Source organism: Prunus avium, chromosome 2, assembly GCF_965620075.1.
Source record: "Prunus avium chromosome 2, drPruAviu1.hap1.1, whole genome shotgun sequence".
Classification (NCBI taxonomy): Eukaryota; Viridiplantae; Streptophyta; class Magnoliopsida; order Rosales; family Rosaceae; genus Prunus; species Prunus avium.
In genome coordinates, this window is record NC_142285.1 from 14,076,337 (window position 1) to 14,088,134 (window position 11,798).

At 46.2% G+C, this 11,798-nt stretch overlaps 1 non-coding gene across 1 annotated transcript; it reads right to left on the reverse strand.

Annotated features, from left to right (window-relative positions):
* Nucleotides 1-11,375: 11,375 nt before the first annotated feature.
* LOC148296546 (small nucleolar RNA R71) lies at nt 11,376-11,482 on the reverse strand. The gene has a single exon (XR_015834163.1). It is a non-coding gene; the product is annotated as a small nucleolar RNA R71 (small nucleolar RNA).
* Nucleotides 11,483-11,798: the final 316 nt, after the last annotated feature.

Genomic DNA, 11,798 nt, shown 5'->3' on the forward strand with positions numbered 1-11,798 from the left:
TAATATGGTTTGAAAAGTCATTTGGTGAATTTTGAGTGAAATCCGATCCCTAGAACTATGCAAAACACCAACCACTCCGAATAGGAACGAACTGCCTTTGAACTTGAATTGTCCAATTTCTTACACCTATTGATTTCAGATCGAGCCCAAAACTTGTGCAACATCTTAATATGGTGGGAGTGGTCATTTGGTTAATTTTGAGTGTAATCCGATCTCTAGATCTACCCAATACACCAACCAATCCAATTAGGAACGAACTGCCTTTGAACTTGAATTGTCCAATTTCTTACACCTATTGATTTCGGATCGAGCCCAAAACTTGGGCAACATCTTAATATGGTGGGAGGAGTCATTTGGAGAATTTTAAGTGATATCTGATATCTAGAACTACGGAATACACCAACCACTCCGATTAGGAACGAACTGCCTTTGAATGTGAATTGTCCAATTTCTTACACCTATTGATTTCGGATCGAGCCCAAAACTTGGGCAACATCATAATGTAGTGGGAGGAGTCATTTGTTGAATTTTGAGTGAAATCCGATCTCAAGAACTATGGAATACACCAACCACTCCGATTAGGAACGAACTGCTTTTGAACTTGAATTCTCCAATTTCTTGCACCTTTTGATTTCGGATCGAGCCCAAAACTTGGGCAACATCATAATATGGTGGGAGGAGTCATTTGGTGAATTTTGGGGGAAACCCGATCTATAGAATGGATTAAGCTGCACCAAAATGGATTAAGCTGCATCCTCAACTTGTGATACTCGCAAGTGCACGAGCCGTTCGGTTGTATAGCGTATGTAAGTGCGAGGTCGATCCCACGAGGATTGGTGATTGAATGATTCAATTCATTTTCCCTACACAAAACAAAAACAAAAACAAAGAACATGAAAGAAGGAAGAAAATAAGAAAGTAACTCAAGCAAATAAGTTCCCAAGTTCAATTTAGATTAATGGATTGATTCTAGCTAAAGTATGATTAAGCCATGGTGTGTGGTCATAACCTTGTGTTCCTAATTCCCTAATTTGATCATTTGTTGTCTAACCTAAAATTAAGCATTAGGAACCCATTAAGCATAGAAGAACATTTTAAACAACCAAGTATGTATCTAATCCCTGTTGTCGAATGTCCATACATACTCTTCCTATTCATAGTTCAATTCGAATTAAAGCATGGTGTCTACTCTTAATTCAAACCAAGATAGCTAACATGCAAGCCTTAATGGTGATCAATCATTCAAACTAGCATATTAACTTATAAGCATAATGAATAAGAACATGAACCATAATTGAAACTTGGAAACTAATCAAACTTGAAACTAAAGAAAAGAATTTACATAATGAAAAATAAATTACAACTAAGAAGCAAAAGCAAAGCTAGAATTGAGAACTAGAAAGCAAAATTAAGAGAATTTGAGGGAGAGAAGGGAAGGGAGCTCTAGAGAAGTGTTTGAGAGCTCCCCCCCTTGGGGTGTGTTTACAAGCTTAGAGAACTTCCCTATTTATAGGCCTAGGGGAAGTGAAAATCTGAATTCAATATGGCTAATGCATACAACACTTGTTTTATAAAATCTGAAATTGTTGATGCACTTGTATTAGAAAATCTAAATTGGGTGATGCACTTGTATTAGAAAATCTTGAATTGGTTGATGCACTTCACCAATAGATCCCACCAGCAGCCCTAGCTCATCTTCATGTCACCATGACCAAGCTTCCAACCAGAAATGATAGCTCATACCTAGCTCACCATGACCAAGCATCCAACCAGCACATGCTGAGGTCAGCATGACCAGCAACTTCAAGGGCTTACAACTTGGGCTTCTCTTAATCAAATTAGAACTTTAAGCACTCAAAATTGAAGTTCAGAATGTCTTCTTTCCAGCCATATGTTATTTGGGCCAATCCAAGGTCGGAGGAAGAAGTTAAGGCCGAAACAAATTGCTAACTCATTTTCCGCGCTGATAAGATCCATCCTGAGCATGGTTCTGTGTTTGCTAGGTAACGGACTCCAGATTTATCCAATGGGGCTGAATTTTGGATATGTTATAGTACACACCAATTGGAACAACTTTCATGAAGAATGTGGCCTCATTCGAGCTATGTAGGTTGTTGAAACAAAGCTTGCAATATGACCTACGGAACTGGACTGGCAGGGGGCTGTAGCCAAAATGAGTTTGTCTTTAAGCTCTTCATCCATTCATCCAAATTAGGCCTTAACATGCTTGAATTGCATGAATTATGCTCTCTTGCTCTTTTTGCCTACAAAACACACAAAGAGAGGCAAATAACATAGAAATCTAGGAAACTAAGCAAAAGAAGTAAGTAAATTTGGGCATGTATATGTATGAAATTATGAGCTTAACAGTGCGGTTGTGCGCGAGCGTGCCAGCACGGTCTACCGTGCGTCGAGATGTTTGATGAGTGTTGGATGGATAAATGGTGCGCCTGTTTGAACTCGTCTTCTTAATCAAACGATTGTAGCCGAGAGAGGAAATGGTCTCGGCTGTTAGGTTCACGGCCTGAACTACAAGGCCGTTGAGTGATGGTGTTGGTGGCGGGTTTTGGGCGGTGCTCCGGCGCGCTGCTCAGGGAGCGGCGGTCGTGTGATATATGGGTTGAGTAAATGAACAACAAGGATGGTGCTCCGGCGCCTTGAAAATCAAGGTTCGTATGATATATTGATGAATGGATTTTCCTTACAACCTAACACTACTCCTAGGAAATCAAGTAAAGATATTGAAAGTGCATTACAGGAAAAAATAAGTTGCTCCGTGGGAGGCTTTGTTTTTGTGTTGAACCCTTTGAATGTAGCTCGAGCCTTGTATTTATAGGGAGAGTCCCTGGAGGAGTAATCGAGGCTGAAAATCTGCGTGGTGGAGCTTGATTAGAGCAAGTGGGCAGTCCAATCGACATTTGGGATCGTGAAGTATGGTGGTGTGACCCCTGAAATCCTGGTGAATCTTGGCCGCCGCTCTCGATCGTGGGTTCTGAACTTCTGGCCGTGGAGACGCATTTATGGCCTGGATAGCTGGTGAACCAATATCTCAAGCTGTCAGAATTCCTTGTGAGAATGTCCACGTCTAATCACTCTGATTCGCATCACCAAATCCTGACTTCAATCACTTCCCACCTTCCCTCATGTATTAAATGCTTCTTCGTGGCCAGTGGGTTTGCTGTATTAAACAGGCACTACTTCATTAAATGAAGCATGGGACCCTGTGATCACGTGGTGATTTGACCTGACTATCCTCGGCCATGACCCTTCTCGGCCTTCAGTCGAGGCCGAGATGTCCGTGCCTTAGCAATTTCCTTTGATTTTCAGAAGGGCGAAGTATCCTGGCGAAACGCTGCGTTTCAGCTTTTACGAACAAGTGCCAAGGCCGAGAAAAAGGGGCTCCTTCGGCCAGCTCACGGCCGTGATTTATTAGGCACAAACATTGCCCCCACATCCCTGGATTCTTCGGCCTCGGCATGGGTAGGGGCCGAATGGATTCCAAGGGATGGACCCTTTGCATTCCCTTCTGAAGTGATTGACAACTGGGGCATTAAATGCGCACGTCAGTCGGCCCATTTAATGCTTTGAAGCACGTTGTGTCGGCCATCATTGCCCAGGGCGTCGCTTCGTTTTGTCAGAGGAAACGCCGGCCTCTGGATTTTCGACGTGTCATCGTGCCCTTAATTTGCACGAGCCATCATTTTGCCCTGCTAATCAAAACGTCGGCCACCATGTCTCTGTCATAATTTCGCATGCTCCGAGTGTGCTGTCAGGTCGTTTCATCTTTCGAGAATCATACCTCTGTGTTTTGAACTCCAACGCCAGTATAAAACCCAAAACTCCTTCGCATTTTCCTTCGTACTCCAAAGATTTCTGAGTTCATTTTCTTCGAAAGTCCATACTGACTTTCCTCAGTTTTTTCAACCCTCGTTCCTCAAACTCGAAACTCCTTTATTATCCAGCGAACCCCCTTCTTGCTTTAATCGCTCTGGAATCCTTCTTTGATTCCTGGGCTTCACCCACCCTTATTTCAAACTGCTCTGATGACCCTCATCGCAGCTTCCTAAAAAAAAGGGAATCAGACCTGCTGAGTCTCATGACTTGGCAATTTGGCCTGGGCCAGATGACTTGGCAGTTTGATGAGGGCGAGAGGGTCTGGGATGATGACCTCGACGTGGCCGAATTTATGCGGCTGAATACTCCGGCCACATCCACAGCCGGAGTGACGGCCCTCACCATGGCTGGAGTGATGGCTCCTCCCATAATTGGAATGACGACCGCTTACCATGTCCAGAGTGATGGCCGCTACCACGGCCTGAATGACGGCCGCTGTCACTGTCGGAATGGCGACTGCTTACCACGGTTGGGGTTGCAGCTGCCCTCCGTGTCCGGAGTGTCGGCCCGTGTGCTTTCCACGGCCTGGAGCGAAGCCTTGGCTTTAGGCTGGCCATGGCTGATGGCGATGTAGGTGGCGGAAGCCCTGCCTTGGGGGAAAGCGTCTGATTGTCTGACAAAAGGACCAAGGAGCCGAAGCGCGTAGATTTAGGATGCAATTTTTCTTATGTGTGTTTGTACTCGGCCAGGACCTGGCCGTCTCCTTGTAAACGCACCCCCCTTTTTAACCCAAATGAATAAAATGAAGTATGATTTCCTTTAGTCTGTCCTTGTCATGTTGCATACTCCACTTTGATATTTGCGAATCTCATAACTTTTTTACGGCCGTCTCCCACAACGATGGGGTATATCTCTTCAAATATTGGCCGTTGATCGGCAAGTTGTGCCATTCCCCATCTCTATCTTTTAACTGAAATGCACCTCGGCCGAGAATTCGTTCAATAATGAACGGCCCTTCCCAATTGGGCGAGAATTTGCCGAACCGAGGGTCTTTTGTCCCGATAGGGAGCACAGCTCGCCATACCAAGTCCCCTTCGGCGAAGGACTTTTGCTTGACTTTTTTGTTGTAGGCCCTCGCCGCAATCTACTTCTGCGCCTGCATTAGGTTACAAGCATCGAGCCTTGATTGTTCCAAATCTTCTAATTCCTGAGCCATGGCTTGCGCATAGTCCTTCCTCTTTTGTTCAGGTTGTTCTTGTCGGTCGGCCGTCTGCATCGTGGCCGGTAAGGACAACCCACCCAACGTCGTCGTCATAAATCCGAGCTTGTACGGCGTTGGCCTCAAAAGGTTTTTCGTCGGCCGGGTGTATAGACACCTTCTGGCCGTCCCAAAAGAACAATAATTGGAAAAGGGAGGACGGTATACACCCGGACTGGTGGATCCAGTCACGGCCGAGCAATATGTTGTAGTCGACGCTAGACTCGACCACGTAGAAAGCCGCAACCCGCGTCTGGTCAGCCACGGTAATTTTTAACGGCAACACGCCAATAGTTTTAGACTTGTCGCCGACGAAGCTGCTCATGACGACGTCGCTGGGGATGAGGTCCTCCTTTGACTTATCCAGTTTCCTCATCAAGGAATACGGAAGGATGTTGACCGTCGCCCCACAGTTGACGAAAACCTTAGACACGGGCACCCCCTCAACATGAGCCGAGATGTATAACGGTTTGAGGTGTCGATATTTGTTCGGCTCACTTCTAGGTATGACCTCGTTAAATGCTACGGCCAACAGTTCCTCCTTTGTTTTTGGCCTCTGACCAAGCTGCTCCTCGGCCATATCATCATCCAGGTCGTCGGTCTGCCCTCCTGGGGCTGAGAACTTGGATGGTAACACCAAGACCATGTTGATGCCGAACTCTTCTGGCTCCCGCGGGTTTTCCCTGCCAGCCTCTTCATCGGCCTCACAGCCGTCTTCGGCAAGAACCGTTTCCTCGACCATCCCGAGGATCCCCTCATATTCCTCATGCCCGAAGAGAGGATCTCTGAAACCCTCGTCCATAAGCCTCATGGCCCTCGGGCTATTGGTTGTGGACGCTTTGACCTCAGGGGGTTCTGAGGTTTCGACCTCCTCTTTGAGGGCGCGTCTAACCTCTGCCAATGCGTCCCTGGCCGTCAGGTAATCGTCTAGGCGGCTTACTCGGCCCTTTTCCTCGGTCGTCAGGCCGAAGAAAGTGTCTGCCGGCATCACAGCAAAGTACAAGCGAAGATATTCTAGATCGCCCTTACTGAAGGGGATTTTAGCCTCTAATTCGCTGAGGTTGGGCTGGTGACTTGGCAGGCCTCTTGCTCTGGCCTCCCTGTTCGCCTAGTATACGGCCTTAATGGCCGAGTCAGAAACGCTGGTGATGAGGAGCGCCTCTGCCTTTGTGTTTTTGAGGGCCAATTCCACGATTTCTCGGCTCTCAGGGGTCAGGCCGTACAGGTCCGTGGCCGAATGGTCCCTATGAAATTCCTTGAGAAAGGACAGGCCATTGGCCGAAAAAGGGGGATCTCTTCCACGGTAGATGTCGACGACTCGCTCGTCTGCTCCTCCTGGGGCCGCGGCCTTTGGCTGAACCAGAGTGGCCGCTGATCTAGGGGGCCCTCGGCCTGCCTAGGGCGCCACGTCCTTAGAGGCTTGGTATTGGCCGCTTTTGCCGGCGAGGGGACGATCGGAGTGGACGGCGGTCCGTCTGCAGCTGCCGTTTTCTTTTGGCGTTTGGAGCTCTCGGCCTCAGTTGCCTGCACCCTGGCCTGCTGGACTTGTCTTTGCATTCTCCTCAGTTGGGTTTTCGTCAGAGGTTCGGCCCTTCCCTCAGGCCGTGCATGGTACCAACGGTCATCCTTTATGACTGGTGGTTTGAAGGTTTTTATCGATCTAGGAGCGGCCTCTTCTTCGCGGTTGGCTGAGACGCTGGGGTTTGTGGCCCTAGTCGGCTGAAAATAGCTCTGCTAGTCGGCCGTCGACCGAATATTTTCGCGATCGTTTGAGATGGCTCGGCGGCCATTTGAGATGGCTCGGCGGCCATTCTCTTGTTCTCCTGCGGCATAGGCTGACCGATCTCACATTTGCATCGTTCGCAAAGGGACGGCTTAAGTTCGGCCAAAGGCTCCTTTCCTTTCGCCGAACTGCGGACTCCTCTATCCCCGGCCGGGAGTTGGGCGTCGACCATGTTAACGACAGGCGGGGGAAACGGCTTGGAGTCGACCTGCATGGCCGCCTTCTCCGGGAACTGGAGCTTCTTCTCGTCTATCAATTTCTGGATAACGTCTCGCAAGACAACACAGTTGTTGGTGTTATGAGACCAATAACTGTGGTACTTGCATAACGTTTTCCCTTTGAGTTCTTCGGGCTTCGGAGTTTTATGGCCGAAGGACAAGTTCACCTTCTTCTCGGCCACCAGCAAGTCGAAGATAGCCTCGGCCCTTGTTAAATCAAAAGTGTAGGCCTTCGTTTCCCGTGTCGCGAACTTGGCGTCGGGGACCCTTGTGCGGCTGTTGTCAGTTTTAACAAGCCCTTTGCAAACGAAGGGTTTGTCTATGTTGACTTCGGCCGAACTCATCTCGACCTCGTCGCCCTCGGCCTCTGCGGAGCCGTCTGCTTCGGCGTAGCTAACGATGGGATTCCTGTAGTAGGTCCCCTTTGAGGCCGTCTTCTTCTGCATCTCCTCTTTCAACAAGGACGCATATCTGTCCCCCTTGTTGGTCAAATCATGCATGTCCCGGAATTCGATTCCCTGAAATTTCTTCCGGTATTCAAATTCCAATCCTTCCTCGGCCATCTTAACGAACTCCCTCTCTGGTAGGTTCGTGCGGCACCAATTCCTACATGTTTTGAACCGTTGTAGGTAATCGCGAGGTGATTTGTCCGATGCTTGGCTCATTCTTGCCAACTCGGTGACCGTTATTTCTTGGTTGGTCTGATAGAAATGTTCGTGGAAAACCCTTTCCATATCAGACCAATCCCTTATTAAGTTCGGCGGAAGGTTTATGAACCATGAGAACGCCGCGCCGGTCAAAGAGTGAACAAATAATCGGAGTCTCTGAGCATCCGAATCGGCCTCTCCACACTGGGCCGTGAAACGGCCTATGTGTTCAATGGAGGAGGTCTGCCCATCCCCAGAAAAAAGCATGAACTCTAGCAATCGATAGTTCCGGGGGAGGGGGATCCGGTCAATTTCTGGCGGGTACGGCCTCGTATATCTTGGCATGTCCGGCCGCCTCTGAGCTAGGCCGTCTTCGATCATCCGCCGGACGTCTTCGAGCCGGATCCCTTGAGGTGGTGCCTCCTGTTGGGCTGCATACGGCCGCGTGGCCTGTAATACCTCGTTCTGAGGCCTTGTCTGCTGGGCCATTTGAACAAAGGGCTCGGCCGGGATGACCGAGCTGGTTGATGCCAGATGAGCACCGTGGGTTTGGCCAAGGTGCGTATGTGATGTTGCGGGAACGGCCGACCCATATTGAAGGTGAGAGCCCAACGGACACGACAACGCCTGCAAAGGTGGTGGGGCGGTCAGACTGCCCTGACCGTACTGTTGTGGTGATACAGCGGTCGCGTTGCTTGGGCCAGGATGGGTGTGGACAGCCGTGGTATGAACAGAGCCGAGTGGGTGGATCGCGGGATGCGTGAAGCTACCGTGCCCTAGTGATACGACCAAAGCATGGAGCGGTCCGCGCGCTGACCCCAAAACGTGGGCTGGGGTTGCCCCCAGCTGTTTGTCGGCGGCAAAGAATACTGGTCGTGGCCTGATGGTTGGGTGTGGGCCGAGACGCCGAGGCTGCTGTTAAGCTCATAATTTCATACATATACATGCCCAATTTACTTACTTCTTTTGCTTAGTTCCTATAATTCTAAGTTATTTCCCTCCCTTTGTGTGTTTTGTAGGCCAATAGAGCAAGAGAGCATAATTCATGCAATTCAAGCATGTTAAGGCCTAATTTGGATGAATGGAAGAAGAGCTTAAAAGACAAACTCATTTTGGCTACAGCCCCCTGCCAGTCCAGTTCCGTAGGTCATATTGCAAGCTTTGTTTCAGCAACCTACACAGCTCGGATGAGGCAGCATTCTTCATGAAAGTTGTTCCAATGGGTGTGTACTATAACATATCCAAAATTCAGCCCCATTGGATAAATATGGAGTCTGTTACCTAGCAAACACAGAGCCATGCTCAGGATGGATTTTATCAGCGTGCAAAATGAGTTAGCAATTTGTTTTGGCCTTAACTTCCTCCTCCGACCTTGGATTGGCCCAAATGACATATGGCTGGAAAGAAGACATTCTGAACTTCAATTTCGAGTGCTTAAAGTCCTAATTTTATTAAGAGAAGCCCAAGTTGTAAGCCCTTGAAGTTGCTGGTTATGCTGACCTCAGCATGTGCTGGTTGGATGCTTGGTCATGGTGAGCTAGGTATGAGCTATCATTTCTGGTTGGAAGCTTGGTCATGGTGACATGAAGATGAGCTAGGGCTGCTGGTGGGATCTATTGGTGAAGTGCATCAACCAATTCAGATTTTATAATGCAAGTGTTGTATGCATTAGTGAAGTGCATCAACCAATTCATCTTTTATAATGCAAGTGTTGTATGCATTAGCCATATTGAATTCAGATTTGTCACTCCCCTCTCCCTATAAATACCACATCCATTCCACATTCAAGACACAACAAATCCTGAGATTCACAACCCCCACAATTCACTCCAACCATCCTCAAACACTCTCAAAATCCCAAACACTCCAACAATCACCAAAACAACTCCAGCAAACCTCTCTTCCATTTCCCTACGAATTTCATCTTCCTTAGCCATCACCACTCACTCAAACTCATCCCAAATCACCTCCATATCCTTCATACATCTTTCTAGAAGTGGGGAAGCTCTTGGAGAAGCATTAGAAGTGGAGAAGCACTTGGAGAAGCCTTGGACACCACAAGAACTTCAGAAAAAGGGTTTTTCTACTCTTATTGTATTCATTATGTTTTCTCATTTCTGTTCAAGTCTCTTTTCCATTATGAGTAGCTAAATCCATAACTAGGGCTTCGATGTAACCTAACATGAATATTCTGGGTTTATAAGTTTGGAGTTTCAAGTTTGATTCATGATTCATGTTCTTATTCATTATGCTTATAAGTTAACATGCTTGTTTGAATGATTGATCACCATTAGAACTTGTTTGTTAACTATCTTGGTTTGAATTAAGAGTATACACCATGCTTTAATTCGAATTGAACTATGAATAGGAAGAGTATGTATGGACATTCGACAACAGGGATTAGATACATACTTGGTTGTTTAAAATGTTCTTCTATGCTTAATGGGTTCCTAATGCTTAATTTTAGGTTAGACAACAAATGATCAAATTAGGGAATTAGGAACACAAGGTTAGGACCAAACACCATGGCCTAATCATACTTTAGCTAGAATCAATCTTTGAATCTGAATTAGACTTGTTACTTGAATCTTTATAACCCAGAATTGAATTGTTATGGTGATTCGAATGCCCTAGTCTCAAAATCTGTTTTCCAACTCTTAAAACCACTCTTTGTTACATTTGTTTACTTGTTTTTGTTTGCAATTTCATTTTGCTTCTTTTGTTCAACAATCACAACCAATCTTGTTTTAAATTCTGTTTTAGACATAACCTCCTACTTTCTTGAATTTGGTAATCTAAGTACATAACTAGTTTTAACTTCTCAGTCTTCGTGGGTACGACCTCGTACTTGTCTTGCTATACTACTAATTGCCCCGTACAATTGCGAGTTAACATAATATTAACAACAAATTTTGGCGCCGTTGCCGGGGACTGAACGAAAGTTCTTCCCTGGTTATGTGCCCAAGGTTACCCTATTCTTTTTAGTGTTTCTAATTAATCTAATTTTCTGTTTCAGGTAGTTTATGTCTAAAAATCCATTACTTGAACAAGTGAGGTCTTCGTTCCAACGTTCTAGATCTTTGAACGCAGGACCATCATTGCAACCCAGACGAGTGACCTCTGAAATTCAGAATCGTCTAAAAAGGGAGTTGTCAACTGCAAAAGAGCAAGCTCTTGCTACATTTACAAGTCTTGCTCTCCACACTGAACTTCCCGGTTCTTCACTTTCAAATTTGGAAGCAAGTTCAGACCAAGAAGAAGAAGAAATGATGGCTGCCATTGAGTTCATGGGAGAACTTGATATCCCAACAATTCCAGCATCTCCTTCAAGCATTTTGCTGCCCACTGTAGCTCGAAATTATGAGCTTAAATCTTCTCATCTTAATATGCTGCCTTCCTTTTATGGTTTACCTAATGAAGATCCATTGACTCATATAAAGGATATTTTTAATGTTGTGAGTTCTTTTCCCTTGACAGGTGTGACAGAAGATCAACTTCGAATGAGAGTGTTTCCATACACTTTAAAGGATAAGGCGAAGTATTGGTTGAATTCTTTGAAGCCTGGTTCACTCACTACATGGTCTGCCATTCAAAAGAAGTTCCTGGAAAAATACTTCTCCACGCAAAAGACCGACATGCTTAGGGACAAGATCTTGTTATTTGCACAGCAAGATGATGAATCGTTTTGTGAAGCATGGGAGAAATTCAATGGGTTGCTCAACCAATGTCCTCATCATGGGATTCCATTGAAGCTTCAAATGCGTATGTTTTATAAAGGACTAACCCCTTCTAGTCATAATATAGTCACCAATTTTGCAGGTGGTTCTTTTAAAACCAAAACTCCAGAAGAAACGTACGAACTCTTTGAGGAGATAGCAATGGAGACCCAACATACGGATACAAGAGGTAAACGTGTTATTAGTGGTTCTAATGATGCTTCTAGTGTGCAGATTTCAAAACTGGAACAAAAGTTAGATGCTCTTCTTGCATTAAACTCAAGAAGCCCTCCGAAGGAAGTGTGTAGCATTTGTGAATCTCATGACCATGCTACCACAGCT